Source organism: Camellia sinensis, chromosome 9 (genome assembly GCF_055761805.1).
Source record: "Camellia sinensis isolate YWXY chromosome 9, ASM5576180v1, whole genome shotgun sequence".
In the NCBI taxonomy this organism is placed as follows: domain Eukaryota; kingdom Viridiplantae; phylum Streptophyta; class Magnoliopsida; order Ericales; family Theaceae; genus Camellia; species Camellia sinensis.
In genome coordinates this window covers 27,548,255-27,566,234 of record NC_138969.1, presented here as the reverse complement: position 1 = coordinate 27,566,234, position 17,980 = coordinate 27,548,255, and the positions used below count along the sequence as shown (strand labels likewise).

At 36.1% G+C, this 17,980-nt stretch overlaps 1 pseudogene across 1 annotated transcript; it reads left to right on the top strand.

Moving 5' to 3' along the window:
- Positions 1-1,141: 1,141 nt before the first annotated feature.
- Positions 1,142-12,485, top strand: LOC114314307 (E3 ubiquitin-protein ligase DA2-like; annotated as a pseudogene). The gene is made up of 9 exons (XR_014341249.1): positions 1,142-1,247; positions 9,396-9,446; positions 9,543-9,736; positions 10,355-10,406; positions 10,498-10,543; positions 10,678-10,760; positions 10,864-11,008; positions 11,123-11,186; positions 12,434-12,485. The product of XR_014341249.1 is annotated as an E3 ubiquitin-protein ligase DA2-like (transcript).
- Positions 12,486-17,980: the final 5,495 nt, after the last annotated feature.

The following is a 17,980-nucleotide window of genomic DNA, read 5'->3' as shown; positions in this document are numbered from 1 at the left end:
AGGTTCCGGGGTGGGGGAACTTGATTGTGGGTCGAGAGAGGGTTCATGGTTACATTTGGCTTTTGAGGTGGTGCTATCACCTTGTTGTCGATGAGATCTTAAATCTCATGACGCAGCCTGAAACATTGGTCGGTGTCGTGACCGTTCTGCTAGTAAAAAGCACAGTATTTGGCTGGGTTGTGTTTAGGTGGGAGAGGATCGAGTAGTGGGCGAGGCTCTAATGGCTTAAGATGCCGTTTTTTTATCAGCACTTTCATGGCTTGAGGTAAAGGTATGTAAAGTGAGGTAAAGACCCTTTGGGATCGGGCTTGGTTGTTTAAGGTTTGTAGAGTTGTGCTGGCGAAAGGGTTGGCAGTCTTGGCAGTATTGGTGACGACATTCACATCAAATGGCCGCGCAGTTGTGCTTCCACTAGTGGTTCATTGGAACTGTGCGCAAAAGGTCTCTTGGCCTGCTCCTTCTCCTCGGTTATAAACCCTTGTTTCATTGCATCTTCAATTTGAACCCCTATCTCATGGAGCTCAGTGAATGTGAACAACGATAAGACAATCATCTTCTACAATAATTTCCCTTGCAGATTGCAGACCACCATCCTGATTTGATCCTTCTCGGATGGCCTAGTAGTCATCATCGAAGCCTTGGCCTCCACCTCGTTATAAAGTCTGAGAAGCCTTCCTTTGGCTCCTGATGGGTTGCCTTAAGATCACGGGTTATGACCTTGATCTGCATGTTGTATGAGTATTGTACGATGAAGGCCTCGGCCATTTCCTCCCAGCTCCGCTTCACAGAGTCCTCCAGCTTTGCATACCAGATAGCCGCTATTCCTGACAAGGTCCGACTAAAAAGCGACAGCTTTTGAAGTCTAGTAAGGCCCATCGGCCACAGGATGTCTGGAAAGAGCCGAAGGTGAACCATGGGGTCTCTAGAGCCATCGAATTGATCGATGTGTGGCATTTTGAACCGATCCAGCATAGTTACTGCGGAGTCGATGTATCCATTTTAGATATCGGGGGTTGAGTTCAAACTCTATGCTCGCTTGAGAAGCTTCTCCAGCTTGTTAACCTTCAATACAGTAGGATCAACTTTGAATTCAAATGGAGGCTCAGTTTGGTATACTAGTGCCTTAGAGGCTTGCGGTGGGATGGGGTCTATTGGATTGCCCAGATTCTCTTGGACATTGGCAGTGATTCCAAGGGCTGAGATACCTGCAGGAGGTGCATGGGAAGCAGAAGCCGCTGCCGGCTATGGTTGCTGTTGTTGCGGCCTGTTTATTACTTTGGCTTGATGGGCTGTAACTTTAGCTTGGCGGGCAGCATCTTGCTACATGGTTTCCACTGTTTGTTGGAGATAACGAATCAAGTCCTCCATACTAGGGGTACAACTTGGGCGGGCTCAACCCGAGCATCCCGAATTCAGCTCGAAATTTTTTAGGGCTTGGACAAGATATTTTCAAATTCGGTATAGGCTTGGGCAAAAATTCAGAAGCCCAAATTATACATATATAGATATATAAAAATATTAAATATACATATAAATTATTAGTCATTACAAGATATTAAAGTAATTTAAATTATTAAATCATATATTATATATACAAATAACATAAAATCTTACTTTTTTATTTTATATTTTCACTCATAAATTGTAAGGACTACTATGCGGCATCTTTCTTACATTATATAAATTATTTGTTATGATGGTATTAATGATTTTCTATTAAAAAAATGTAAATAGAGTCAAATTTTAATAATTGAATAATGTAGCTACAAAAAAAATAAAATGAAATTCATTTACAATTCGGGCAATTCGGGTTTAACTCTGGTCGGGCTTAGGTAGACAATCTCGGGTTACAATTCGGGCATGGGCGAGCCTGGGTAGATCTCAGCACAACTTGGGCTGGGCTTGGACAAACTCCCAACTCGACCGAACCCGCCTGAGTTACACCCGTACTCCATACTGACTGTAGGGCACTGAGTCATCTGAATAGGCGAGTGCTTTCTTACTAGCCTAGATGTAGAAGATTGAGCCTGACTAGATGCAGGCGATTGTTGAACTGGTGAATTGTGCCTAACTCTCCTCTGTCTAGTAACCGGTGGGAGTGAAGCAAACACAGGTTGTCCCCTAACAAGATCTCCAGATCTGTAAAATCTCCTTACACAGGTCTAGAGTGCTTGGGGGGTATCCAAACTATTTGAAGCTATTGTGATAAACTACCTTGCAAAAAGAAATAAAGCAAAAAGGAAAGCAATAATCAGAAACCGCACAGCACCTCAGCTTAGATGTTAACAACACACAGTTGTAATAAAAAACTGCAGAACTACACTCAACACTGATTTCTGCCCTCAAATATGATACCCAAACTTGCAATTGATATGCACATTCCTGTAGAGTTTCACTCTAAAAGCACATACCAATTAAGTGAGAGCCAAAACACCCCTATGAGGGGGGAGAAGATTACTATGTCCTAGTTTCGTCAAGAACTAGGGTTCACTATTCAAGTAAAGTCGTTTCACACAATTCTGTATTCGGGTGAGCATCTTGTCTTAGTTTGGAATAGTCTCTATGGCTCTCAATATGCAACTATGCCAAATGGTCAAAAAAGGTACCTCAGCAAGACTACCTAATATACCTCTCACACCTAACACCAAGAAGTGAAAAGATGATCAAACGATACAACGGTAGTCCAGATCCAAGGGTTGTTTTCCCATCGTTGCAGAGCCCGTGACCGGTCAGCCTTTTGGCAAGCTTTTAGGCAAGCCTCCTGCAAACCGTCCAGGAATAGCAGATGGCAAACACAGTGACTTAGGCACACCAATGCAAATGGAATGCAAAGAAACATATAAGTGTAGATAAAACTTCATATCTTGAGTTCGAGTCAAGTTCTCTAAATCCCTAGCGGAGTCGCCAGAAACTGTAGTTCGACTTTTTCACGCCCCCTTTCGGAGTCTCAAAAATAAGCCCTACAGTTCGGACTCTCGCGGTTCTGAATCTAATCTCACAAGTGCAATGTAAAATTGATAAACACCAAAGAGTCCAAATTCGGCAAATCTTTTGAAAAATTGATTTTGAATAAAAAAATGTCAAAATTGAACTACTTTGCCAAATACAGAGTCGCCACCTAAATATTTTATTTTGGAGAAATTTAGGAAACCTATGACTTGTGCTAAAGGCTATGTGTCCGTCATCACCAAGATTGTCTCGGCTCGGGAACTTAGGTACGAGAGTGGAAGGTCATGAATTGAGCACCCACACTCGCCCGATTAAATATCGGCATCTACTAATTATGATATGATTTTTATGTACATTATATGCTCTTGTTCTAGTTTATTAGGCTAGCATTTACTATATGATGCGCGCATACAAAGTATTAACTAGTTTGCTCAAATTGGAACAATTCAATTTCATTTTTGTTTTTTGAAAAGGGTTTGATTTTGCCACTTAAAGTGGACTTAAAGTTTGTGAATTTGCCACTTGACAAAGTGGGCTTAAACGTACATTCATTGAATCATTCCAATTCAAGCAACAAGCCTTCATTCACAAGCACTCAAACAGTTTAACAAGTAAGCACTTAGCCTTATGGCAAGCATGCTAGTCATGGCAACATCAACATTTCATGCAAGATGCTAAAGCACTAAAAACTCACATAGTACTCCAAGCTAAGATAAAACAAATGAGTTAACTATGCGAGATGGCTAATGCAACTAAAATAGGCTCAGCTACTTAACATGTTATTTTCAACAATTTCATAGCATGCATTTAAACATGTATTTAACGAGATAATAAATGCCAATGCAAGTTTAAATGATGAACTGAGCCTCAATGCATGCAAAACAAATGAATGGATGCAAATATGCGATATGCTAATTGAAACGTGATGTCCCTAATCTAACCATCAAAAGCAGATAAATAAAAAAGAGAAAGATGTGGGGTTAGAAGACATACACATTATTACAACATTACGCTCTGACGAAGGAGAGTCCGAACAAACAAACTAAGCTATCTAGCTAACTAATTAGAGCTAAAGCTAATTAATCTAACTATTACAAAACGAAATGAATAACTAGCTAAACTACTAATTATTACAACACTTAAATTAACCAACTAATTAACAAACTAATTAAATAATTACAACACAAGTGCAATTAAAATAAGTAAGTAAGCTAAACAATTTAAGCATTAAGCTAACTACTCTGCCTCGAGAAGCAAGGGATGTTCATGCGTATACTCAGTTTCTACCCGAAAAGACCACCGTTTTGCTTCCGAATGCCTCTGTTTGCGCAGTTGAACACCAACACTACTGCTCACTTTGCTCTATCTTACCAACACTCTGCTGAATTTTGCATTAGTAGCTGGCCGGCCACTGGTAATGGTTGCCGGCCATGGTTAAAGGTTGCTGGCCATGGATGGTGATCTGTCAGCCATGGAAAGTGGCCCGCCAGCCACTAATGCACAAGTTCATCTTGCTGCAACAGAGGACAAATAGAGCATATACAGAGTATTTTCAAGGATTGTTTGCACAACTCACCCTTGCTTTTCATGAACAAATCCAAGGAGTGGTGAACCTAAGCCACAAATTACCAATTCAAGCAATTTCATTGCATGATAGCTTGTGAACCCAAGAGTGCAAGTTCAATAAATGCAAGAAAAAAAGACACAAACCTCCTCCCTTTCATAAATGATCAAGGGAAGTGGTTGAGCTTGGAGACTTGAATCATTTCATCACTAGCAAGTATGAAATGGTTCAAGCTTGCATGTGTTCAATTAACGCTCGATTGAACACAACCAAATATTATCTTGGTCACTTTTAGTCCCAAGTTTTAGTTACCCATTTTAATTTACCAACCATTCTTTAATCCAATTAAGTCCAAAAGGTGAATTAAAGTCCTCTAATGGAAAGAGGGCTCAAAACACAAGTTGCTTTGGGTATGAAAGAAGTATCATATTGTTGATAATGAACGCCCTAAGGGATTAAACCATTAAGTATTAAAAGGATGGAGGTTGCAGAGATTATTAATGCTGAAATGAAGTATGAAAAGCCAAAAATAAGTGCTATCAACCCAAACAAGTGATGTCTAAGACCTAAAACATCAAGCTTATGAGAACTATTACACTAGAAGCATACAAAACAAAGCTCAAATGCAAACAACAGCCCAAAACAGAGTTAAAACAGTCTAAATCAGAGGTTAAAACATGCTGGAATTAAGCTACAAAAGGCTAGAAAATTAAGCTAACACATAGAGCTAACTAGGCTAGTAAACAAGACACAAGGAGGGAAGGCTAACCCTTCCAAATTTGAACTTCAAAACATGATTTTGGCCACCGAAAAAGCTCTGAAAATCAGTGTTTAAAAGTTTGAAAAAAGATAGTAAAAGGGTGGGAAACACAAGCGCAAAGGCCTCCAAAACAAGGTACAAATAAGGGCTATCAACCCCTCAACCTTTAATGGCCTTAAACCCAAGCTTCAGCCCAAAAAAGCACAAAGTTTTGACAACCCAAAACAATGGAAAAACAGTAGGAATATAAGCAAATAAAATAAAGTTACAAGCAAAGTCTTATACCTTTGAAGAAAAGAGCAACTCCAAGCAACAAAACCAAGCAAACAACACCCTCTATAGCTCAAACCAAGCTAAAAAATACCTCAGCTCAAAGATGATGAGATTTGGTTAAGGGTGTATAGGCAAAGGATAAGGAATTGTAGTCAAAAGTGTAGAGAATTTGTAGAGAGAGAGAATTGTAGAGAGAGGAAAATTTTTGAGTTCAAAACTTTCAAACCTTGCTATAAGATAGAAGAGGTCCCTATATATAGAAAACGTAAAATTCCCTCAAGGAGATCCAGCCCTACACATAGGTGAAGATACATGCATCTATGCAAACAGCTGACACAACTGGCATAAAATATTTGCAAAATACACTGGTGGCTGGCACCAGGTTGACAAGCAAAAGGTGATGGCCGACAAGTCTCTATTAGTGGCCGACAGGTCACCAGAGGTTTCAAACTGAAAAAGATAGGCTTAGTCCAAAGCTGGGTTTGAAAGGCTATCAGGGTTTGTGAGGCTCAAAGTTGTGGCATTCCGCTGAGGACCTCAAGCACTTGGTGAGCAAACAAACTCATCATCGGGTGTGTATGCCAAGACATCCAAGTCGTAAGGGCCGTCAAAAATGGGGTGTCTACAACCTAATTAGGGGTCGACATCGTCTCGGTAGCTCATCCAATCCACTCAATACAATCTAACTCAATATTTTTAATATTTATAAAAATTATTTTTTCTATAAGATATAATTGAGTTGAGATTTTATACCTATCTAATATTTGGGCTGCATTTCATATAAAAAGTTCTAACCTAACCTAATCCAGCCTAACCATTTATAAAATATTATTATAATTTTATATTATTTTAGCCGTCAAAAATGGGGTGTCTACAGCCTAATTAGGGGTCGACATCGTCTCGGTAGCTCATCCAATCCACTCAATACAATCTAACTCAATATTTTTAATATTTATAAAAATTATTTTTTTTATAAGATATAATTGAGTTGAGATTTTATACCTATCTAATATTTGGGCTGCATTTCATATAAAAAGTTCTAACCTAACCTAATCCAGCCTAACCATTTATAAAATATTATTATAATTTTATATTATTTTAGCCGTCAAAAATGGGGTGTCTACAGCCTAATTAGGGGTCGACATCGTCTCGGTAGCTCATCCAATCCACTCAATACAATCTAACTCGATATTTTTAATATTTATAAAAATTATTTTTTCTATAAGATATAATTGAGTTGAGATTTTATACCTATCTAATATTTGGGCTGCATTTCATATAAAAAGTTCTAACCTAACCTAATCCAGCCTAACCATTTATAAAATATTATTATAATTTTATATTATTTTAGTTATAAAATAAAGAAAAAATTATTGATAAATTTAATCTAAAGAGGGTGTAAGACATTAAGTCCAGTCAATATTTTTTGTTGGTTACAAATCCACACTTTATGAAATAATTTAGTGAGAAGTCCACAATTTGTGAAATAATTTGGTGCAAAGTCCTAGAAGACATTTTGTTTCTAATTTTACCCGTTGACCTTTTTCTATGTTTGACTTTTTGTTAACTATCTATTCAAAATTATATCTATCTGTTCAAATTTTTTATCTATCGTTTGAATTTTTTGACTATCTGTTCAATTTTTCCCCTAAATTCTATCTATTTGTTCAATTTTTTTCTATCAATTGAAAATCTGTGTCAAGTTTTTTATCTATTGCAATCATCATTATCAACATCATTTTTTTTTTCCAGATTTGTCTCATACATACACATACTCACAGGTATACATACATACACTCACACACACACACACACACACACACACACACATACACACATATATATATATATATATACAAACCCCACTCTGTTAGTAAAATCTTTCTCTTTCTCTCTTTACAACAACAATTATCTGTTGAAATTTATACATATTATACAAATTTCAACATGTATAATCTTTCTCTTGCTCTCTATATATAGATTATCCCTTTCTATAATCTTTGAACAAATTTCAACATTTCTACAACAACAAAAAAATAATCAACATGCTTGGTTATCATTTTTCAAAAACACTTTTCAGAAAATTCTACTTTCTTATTTTTCATATTTTTTGTTTTTACTGAATTTTTTTAATATTTTAAGCAATTTTTTTAATTTTTAGACATGCCTAACATAAATATACCTAAAAAGTAAAAAAAAAAATTGAAAAAAAAATTCACTAAATTCCAAAAATACAAAAAAAAAAAAATACAAGAATTCAATATATTTTTTATATTTTTATGTATTTATTAATTTTTAAAAATATTTTTTTACAAATTTTTTACTTTTTAGATACATCTAAGTAAGGTGCATCTGAAAAAGTAAAAAAAATGTTTAAAATTTCAAAAATATTTACTAAAAACAAAAAAACACGAAAACTAAAAAACTCAATTTTTAAAAAACTTAATTCAAAAAATTCAAACCAAACACATTAAATATTTGTTTGTTTTATAACCCCAAAAAAGGAAGGGGGAAAAAAAACAAAACTAATAAAAAAAAATATACACTCTGACTATGTAAACAAGTATCTTCACAAAGCATTTTCCGTCTCCAATCTCCGGCACCGATGGCATACCAATTCTTCCACCGTCACTAGCTTCTACAGATCTGCAGATAGAAGTGTATACGACATATAGATACAACTTAAGTGAGCCCTAACTGTAAATCTATAGATCGGCTTCTGCCTCTACACCACTACGCAGCTGATTAGCATCGCCACCGACATCACTCACAGTTTTCCACCACCTCCGCCAGTGTAAATTCTGAATCGAGAAATATAAGATATTAGGGGAACAAAAAAAGTAAAAGGTGTATAGCATATGAAACAGTAATTGAAAATTTGAACTTTGTCTTTCAAATCTATCAAATTTAAAGCAAATATATATCATCAAAACCAAGATTCAATGAAACAATTCACAAAACAATAACATAAATTAAGAACATGTAAGTGTATATATCTATGTCTGCTGGATGATTATATATATATACAATCTTCCGAGAATTTCATGCATCATGACGACCAGATGATCGGCTGAAGAAGCATCAGATTTGTTTAGAACCCCAAATATCTCGAGCTCCTTTGACTGATTCTGAGGAATACACTCCGTTCTCTACTACACCGTTTTCCACCAGATCTTCATTCCTCGTTTCATCGACATTGTTGGTAGGTAGGGTTTCAAAAACATCAATTGAGACAGAGAAAGAGAGAAGATAGCAACGGCGTGCAACGACGGCGAGCGGCTCTGCTACAACAATGAGGTATAGAGAGAGAGAAGGGGGTTAAAAGTCTGGTTGTGAATACCGTATAATCTATATAATAAGAGAAGAAGGTTTTTGAAAATGTATAAAATGTATGTGAGATACATTTAGGTTTAAAGGCTCAGATCAATCCTACAAATGTATTAAGGGTGCAGATCAATTTGATTCTCGCTGAAACTCTCTCTCTCTCCCACGTCTGCCCAAACACGTCTCTACGACTCCCTCCCTCTCTCCCGCAACTGTCCCTCTTATCTCTCTCTCATTCTTTGTTCTTCTGCTTTAACAGACCCTCTTCCTCCTCAACGATAGGCGAAAGAGAGAAAGCAGCAGTAGCAGCAACAGCAGAGTCTCAGTGGCCGATGATTCCCAGCAAACATGAAAGTTGAAACGGAAGCTAATCCGACGGCCGCACCATATGAGAAAAGTTTGGTCCCAATCCTCTCTCTCCAAAACCCTTGCCATACCCGAAAGTAAAACCTCTCTCTCTCTCTGTTTTGTGGATTGGATTATCATATTATATAACTCAATTTAAGTTTTTTGCGTTTGTAACAGAAGATTCAGATCTTGCTGCTGAAAAGAAATCAGGCGACCCAACTAACAAAGGTAATCTCTCCCCCGCTTAAATTCGATCACTTTCTCCCTCTACTTCTCTGTCTCTCTCTGTTTCTGTATTTCGAAACCCTAGATCTGGATTTCCAGCGATGAACAATGAACAACGCAAGTCAGAGAAAATGGTGGACGAGAAGTATACGAGGCCACAGGGACTGTATCAAGATAGAGATGTGGATCATAAGAAGCTTAGGAAGCTCATACTTGACTCTAAGCTCGCTCCGTGCTATCCCGGAGACGAAGAATGTGGATTTGATCTCGAAGAATGCCCAATTTGCTTTTTGGTTTGTGTTTCAATTCTCAAGCTATCAAATTATTTGCATTTGGCCCAATTTTCTGTCTGTGTTTCAATTCTGAAGTTGTCATTTTGTTTCCTTTTCAAATTATTTGCATTTGGGTTCTGTTTAGTTTATAGCAAATTGAGTAATCAAATTTTCTTTTTTGGTTTGTGTTTCAATTCTGAAGTTTTCATTTTGTTTGCTTTTTCAAATTATTTTCATTTGGGTTCTGTTTAGTTTATAGCAAATTGAGTAAAGCAAAAGGAAATTTGCGGAAAGGAAAGTAAAGTTCATTGGCTTGATGAGGCTAAATTACTGCACGTTACATGGGTTGGGTTGATTTGGAGTGAAAACAAGAAAAAAAAAGTATTAAGTTTTTAAAATTTCATTCGTGGTAGGTAATTGTTCAATGCATGACTGAAGTATGTGTGGTTCTAATTATATGTTTCAGTTCAACATTTCAATTATTTTGCATTACGTAAAAGGAGCTGATTTATCTAACCAACTACGAACCGAAACTATAGCAACCCTAAGTTTGCAACTAATTTTGCATTTGGTTTCATTCTTTCTACTATTGAAGTTTCTAATTGTATACTTTTTTCTGTGTGGTTTGAAAGCTTTCAGTATTATCCAAGTCTCAATTGCTCAAGATGTTGCACGAAAGGCATTTGTACAGGTTCTTATTATTTATAACATTTGTCATTAATTATTGTAATTTTAATTTGGATACTTTTTTTTTTAATTTTTTTGTTTTCTCTTTGCAATAGAGTGTTTTCTGCAGATGAGGACCCCGAATTCGACTCGGCCTACTCAGTATCCTTGAGTCTATGATGTATGCACTATGTTTCTACATTTTTTGGTGATAATTTCAACTACTATGTTTTAGAGAATCTCTAATTCTTTCTTCCAAATTCATGTTCTATACTTGCATTCTTTAACCATATGAGGTGTCCATTCTGTAAAACCTTGAACTATGCAGTGGAGTATCGTGGGGGTGAAAACAAAGGAGGAAAAGGGGATCGAGCAAATTGTAAGATTTTCTTTACCATAGTATCCTTTATTTAATTCTATTATTAAAGGGAATTTTTGAATATGTTCAGAATATCAAATTTTCATTATGTGTGATCTAATAGGAAGAACAAAGGGTTATAGAAGCAAAAATTAGGATGCGGCAACAGTAACTTCAGGATGAAGAACTGAGAATGCTGACAAGGCAAGAAATAAGTTCTTCAAGCAGATCAATGTTACCAGGAGAGGTTGGATATAGCACAGGGGAAGGTATTTTCATTGTCTGGGTTCAAGGCTATCTATATTCTTTGCTTTGGTTATTGTATACCTTATTTTTTTCCTTCTAATATTTTATGTTGTGCATTACTTTTATTTTTCCTGCAGTGGACGAGGAAATTGTTTCTTCTCAAATACCACTAAGACAATCTCTACGGCCTAGGCAGAACAGGTATTTATATATTTAATGTAGTTTTTTATTGTTCCTTCCATCCCCCCCCCCCAATTATATATCTGATGCTGCTCAAGATGTCTGAATTGTGCTTCTTCTATTTCACTTTATATATGGCATGAAATTTCTTTTTGTGATTGTTGTTTCCCATTTAAGTTTCTACTTAACATCCTTTATGTCTTTATGATGTCATTTTTTAATTCACATAATGACATTGTCTTATTTGTGGTTAGCCAAAATATATTTTAGTTAACATTGGTGTTTTTGGACGTCACTGTACATATGACACATTGTACTCAGAATATATGAATGGGATGATATTGATCATTTGTAGAGCATCAAAATTACGAATTTTATTCTCATTAGCCTCATTTCAAAAGCAGCAGTCAATGTGTCTTGGAAAGCTAATCTTTATTCTCAAAATTTAATCAATAAGTAAATTTCTGGTTACAAAATTCTTGATGGTTTACATTTTTCAATTATAAAATCCAAGTAACATCTAACATACTCTCAAAATTGTTGATTAGTTGAGAAGAAAATTTTATAGTGCATCATATGCCAAATTATGATTTTGTGGTCTTTTGGTTACTTCCTATGTTATGACTTGGTCATGGCTGGTGTTTATGACCTGTTGTGATTAGGAAAATGATATAGAAGCTTATTTTTTAGACTTACTTTTTAGATGCAATGATGTGTGGAAGAGATGATTGGTGATGATTAGACACTACTATCAGGATTATTATTTTGTTGGTTATGACCTATGGTGATCTTGGTTATAATCGAAAATGACTTTGGATATATTTTCGTGGTGTTTGGTTGTGACACTTTTTTTGAAGTTATGATTGAAAATGATTTAGTTATGACATTTATGTAATTAATATAAAAAATGTACATATGGTAAGGCTCTGTATTCTAGAATGGCCCCATTGTAAGTACACTAATATTGTAGATGGTTCAAATGTCAAAGATTGTTGGTTCAGATATTGTGTAATTGTGCACATAATGTAATTTTAGAGAGGTTCAGTTGTACTATGATGATGTGCGTGGGCTGGTTTATATGTGTTTTTGGTTAGGGTTTGTTTAGGTTAGAATGTGTGGTGGTTTGGAGGGTTGGTCCCTTGTGGGTAATTGTAATTTAGTCAAATTGTCAATTATAAACCAGTATAAAGCTCAAGGGTTGGTGGTGGATGCATGTTGTGGCTTTAAATCTCAGATGTGGGTTCATGGAATTTGTTTCTGTGTTGCAGCAGAGTAAAGATTCTTGATTCCTCTGTGCTAGCTGGAGACGATGAATTTTAGCGGCCTGATCATTTGAAGCAATAAATTCATGCGTTGCAAAAAAGAATTTTTTTCTGTCATGTTGATGCAGAAGAGAGGAGACAGTACTTCTTATGTGGTGAACTCATAATTTTTTTTTGCTATTTCTTTGATGCTGCGTATTTTTTTAACTAATGTGACAGATTTTGAATTGCATTGGTTCTGACTTTGGGGTTGAGCATGTCTAATTTAAATCTGGATTCTTTATGTGTAGATTTTGTGGTGTGAACATTATTTTTTTGGCAGAGATGTGGAGTCCTTCATATTGGTTTGGTTTGTAAACTGTGTTCACATACTAATTTTTGGTTTGGAATTGTTTTGCTTCCGCTACTATGAAACATTATTTGGCCATTTTCGCCTTATTTTCTACACTTAAATCAGGACTTTCTTTTTCTTTGAGATATTTCTTTTTCTTCTTTTTCTTTTTTCCTAGAGAGATTTCTTTTCTTCTTTTTCTTTTTTCCTTCAAAGATTACAAATATTTACTTTTAGATTTGTGGATTATGCTGATTAAGTTATACAACTATTTCTCTTTTGATCTACAAAACATGCTGATGTACACATTGTTGGATGGATGTTGTTGTGGTCCTTGCTTTATTGTTCCAGTCCCTTGATCCAATTTCATGGTGTGTTCATTTGAACAAACCAAATGGATAGTTTTATTTGATTCTTTTTTTAAATTTTTTTTATCAGTTGTTCATAGCATTTTAGTGCACAATGTTAACTCATTAATATTCTTTAATATGATGATTGGGTTCTATTGGGAATTAAATTATTCAATCTATTTTAAGTTTACAATTATTTTTTTTTTTAAATTTAATATTATCATCTATAACTTAAGGAAACAGAGATTCTTCGTTTGAGAAGAGAGAGGAACGGGGGGATATTAGTCGGTGAGAGAGAGAGAGACAGTTGAGAAGATTAATGTTTTACAGTCTTTGAGGGAGAGAGATTGAGGAAATAGAGAAGAAGAGAGAGAGTGGGTGAGAAAATTGAGAGATTGCAATTTGGGGAAAGTGCAATTTATCTTGGGAAGATACTTTTTTTATTAAAAATATAAAAAATGCTACATATTCTTAAAAAAATACAACTTTATAACTCTCACTCACCTGTGATTGGTCCAGGAAGGAAATAAAAACAATAAAAATATATGATTGATTTACATCATTTTGGGAGTCATGGAGGTTTCTAATTTTGGGGGTTCCTGAAATTTATTTAGAATACTAATAAATTGGTGTTTCATTTGAGTTTCATGTCTTCATTTAGGAATTTTTCTCCTTCCTGTGAATTCATTACCTACTCTTTGAAAAGAAAATAAAAAAAACAAAAAACAATAAATTTGAATACATTCTTCTCTAACTTTGATTTATATTTTAATTTCATCATGAATTGTACCGTGCCTTCAGGCACGGGCATACGCTAGTACATATATATACATGGATAGTTTTGTCTTTTTATAGTAGCTTGTCCTTCTAAACAAAGTGTCATATGGTGTGTTTGATTTGTGTTTTGAAACATGGAAGAAAATTTTCAAAAATATGTTTGGTTACAAATTTTCTTAAAAAAGTTTCAAAATTATTTCTCTGTATTACACATCAATCAATCACTTTTTCTCTATCATCTCTTCTTCTCAATCACTTTTTCTCTTACATACATCTACTCAACTATAACAAAATATCAAATCATCACAAACTCCCAAACTCTAAAACTATTTTCAAAATGTTCAACCAAACAAACCCAAAAAAGAATTAAACTCTCCTCAAAATATTTTTTTGAAAATTTATCTCAAAACACAAACCAAACACACCCTTAGTGTTTGGACCTATGAATAAAGAAAATTTGAATTTGAATTTTTGACCGAAGTACCCTAAAATAAAGTAGAAAAAATATAAAAGGTAAAAAAAAGTTAAAACATTTGTTAAAAATCATATTTATTTTACCATTGAATTTTGTAAAATTAATAGTTTACATGTATTTGAGTTAAGTGAGTGGGTTTGGAATTTAAGTTTTTCCTAGGGTTAGATTTGGGATAGTTAGATTAAGTCTGATGTCAGATTGAGCTAACTTTGGGATGATATTCTTTTACTATATAGGGTAAACTTGGGCCGTTCCAAGCTTCGTCCACCCCCATGCATAATTGATGTTGAAGAATAAATTTGTGACGGATAATAACATTATATTAATCAGGTCTAAGGCGGCAAAACTACGGGGTAAGGAGGCTTATATCGTTATGTACTAAAATGAATCAAGAGTTCAATATTTGATTCTATCACTGGCCTCGTATGAGTAAAATTAATGAAAAATCAACCTTTAAGAATATAACGCAGGATAAATTGTATTTACTAATTAGTAATGCTAGAGTTCTATTTGTCGAAAAGGAGACATGGGAGGCCTATTTTGCTAGATTTTTAACAAAAGTTGTTGTCAATCATAAGATAAGTGAACTGAAGATATGAAAAGCAAGAATGGTTATTAGGTTTTTCTTTTCTATATGTTATCTTGTGTTTTCTGAAGAGCATGAGTTTATTTATAGAAAAGCCTTATCAAGCTACTACTAGTGCTAGTTCAAACCCCCCCCCCCCCAAAAAAAAAAAAAAAAAAAAAGCATTACTACTAGTGCTGGTGATGAGGGCAATGTCTCATATCGCCTGGGAGGGACTCCCACGTCCACCTTATAAGCATACTGGCCCCCTCCAACTTGTATAGGGCCTTTTGCCCCGTGGAGCAACAAAATTGTGAGGAGGGGACGACAAGATCCATCCCTCAACCCCAAAGCGAACAATATCTGTAGAGGCGTGAAAGGAAAGACACATAAATTTGGCTCTAGAATGAGGGTTGTCCGGCAAACTCACCTGTTGTTGCAACCCAGTACAATGTCCCACATCGCTTGAGAGGGACTCTCACTTCCACCTTATAAGCGTACTGGCCCCCTCCATCATGTATGAGGCTTTTTTCCCCGAGGAGAAACAAAACCGTAACAGGAAGACAACAAGATCCGTCCCTCAACCCCAAAATGGACAATATTTGCAAGGACGTGAGAGGACAGACATGCAAATTTGGCGCTAGAAGGACGGTCATCCGGTAAACTCTCTCGCTATTGCAGCTCAGTACGCCGGGGGGTTATGATGAGGACAATGTCTCACATCGCCTAGGAGAGACTCTCACTTCCACCTTATAAGTGTACTGGTCCCCTCCACCTCGTATGAGGCATTTTTCCCCAAGGAGGAACAAAACCGTGAGGAGGGACAACAAGATCCGTCCCTCAACCCCAAAGCGAACAATATCTGCAGGGGTATGAGAGGATAGACACGCAAATGTGGCGCTAGAAAAAAGGTTATGTTATAGGGGCTCATCTCTCCCCCACTATTGCAACCCAGTACGTTGGGGGGTTATATATGCCCCTAGCGTACTAGGCTGCAACAACGGAGGAGTTTGTTGTGTAGTCCTCATTCTAACGCCAAATTTGCGTGCCTGTTCTCTCACGCCCCTGCAGGTATTGTCCTCATCATATAACCCCCTAGCGTACTAGGCTGCAACAACTAGAGAGTTTGTCAGACAGCCCCTCTTCTAGCTCCAAATTTGCGTGCTTGTCTTCTCACACCCTTGCAAATATTGTCTGCTTTGGGGTTGAGGGACAGATCTTCTCGTCCCCCCCTCACGATTTTGTTCCTTCTCAAGGGAAAAGGCCTCATGCAAGGTAGAAGGGGCCAAGATGCTTATAAGGTGGAAGTAGGAGTCCCTCCCAAGCGATGTGGGACATTGTCCTCATCATAACCTCCTAGCGTACTGGGCTGCAACAGCGGAAGTGTTTGCCGGATGGCCCTTCTTCTAACGCCAAATTTACGTACCTGCCCTCTCACACCCCTGTAGATATTTTCCGCTTTGAAGTTAAAGGATAGATCTGTCATCCCCCCTTCACGGTTTTGTTCCTCCTTAAAGGGAAAAGGCCTCATACAATGTGAAGGGGCCAATACGCTTATAAGGTGGAAGTGGAAGTCCCTTCCAAGCGATGTGAGACATTGTCCTCATCAGTTGGTATTACATAAAGTGGTTTCATGTTCGATGGTCTAGTACTCTATGCATATAGGGGATGAGCACATATAAAGAAGAAGTTCTTCAAAACAAATTAATATAAGAATATTACATGTTGGAAAAAAAATTCAAAATAATGTATGGCATGTTTTGGGTTTTTTAAAAATATTTAGGCCTTATTTGGAGACTAAATATTTTAGTTAAAAAATTAAAAAATCACTATAAGTTATCACATCGTTCTCTTTATTTTTCTATATATCTTTTCGTAAAAAGTTAAAAATTGCTAAAATAATATGTTCCTAAACGAGCCCTTAAATTAGTTTTAAAGAAAACATTTAATCGGTTTATTTATGAATTAAATATTGAAAAGAGAAGAAAATAAATGAATGAGATGGTGAATATGAAAAAATTATTCAATCCTCCTGGAGTGTCATGTATTCATACTCATTCACTAATCATCATATATCATACCCCTTCATATTCCTCAATCACCCTATAAAAAATCATGGGCCCTACCTTCTCTACCAATCACAACACTTTGGAACACCATATGACCATACTCTAGTAACACCCAATAACCACTCATGAATGTGATGGTGTTGTTACCACCGAGGGTGGTGGCCTCGTGGACAACGCATTGCATTCCATAGGGGTGAGTCAGGATCGAATCCTAAGAGGCACGGTCTCTCTGCGGAGACTCTGCACTGTACTCCGATCGATACTTGGCCCCTTTTGTGGTGCATGGATGAGGTCAATTAGATGTCTCGATGGTAGATCCCTTCCTATAAGTTGAGTTAAATCTTACCGACAATCAATTATCTCAGAACCAGAGTCCATAAATGCTATGATATCTCCACAAAATATCTTTTTTTTATGGCCACAAAAAAAAAATAAATAAATTGTGATGGCGCTGCATCCTATGTGACTTATGTAACGCCCTCAAAATAATATATATAAACCCACATTCTTGACATGCATAGACATAAGGGAATAAAGCATATTTCTATTTATCAGAGTATTCATTACAAAAGTATTACATGTTGACAACAAAAGTAAATGCCCTATGGGCTTACAACTTTTCAAGCCAATACTTGGTTACAAAAAGAGAGTGCTAACTCATACGCATTAAGCCCTCGGCTTGAATTTACATGTAATACCAAAATAACTAAACAACCCAAACAGTCTTCCACTCCCAAAACCTTCCAAGCTATGTCCTTGGAGGTAGCATATCACCTGAACCTAAAAATGATGTCTTATATAGGGTGAGCCAAAGCCCAGTAGAGATATACTAAACCAGATATAAGCAATGACTAAAACAATAGCATTCGATAGATGGTTAACACTCATAAACCAACTTATATCACAATACAGTTCCATGATAGTCAAGTCCATGTTTCATTTCACTTTCCATTACTTATACAATTTCGATTCATAAACATGGCTCA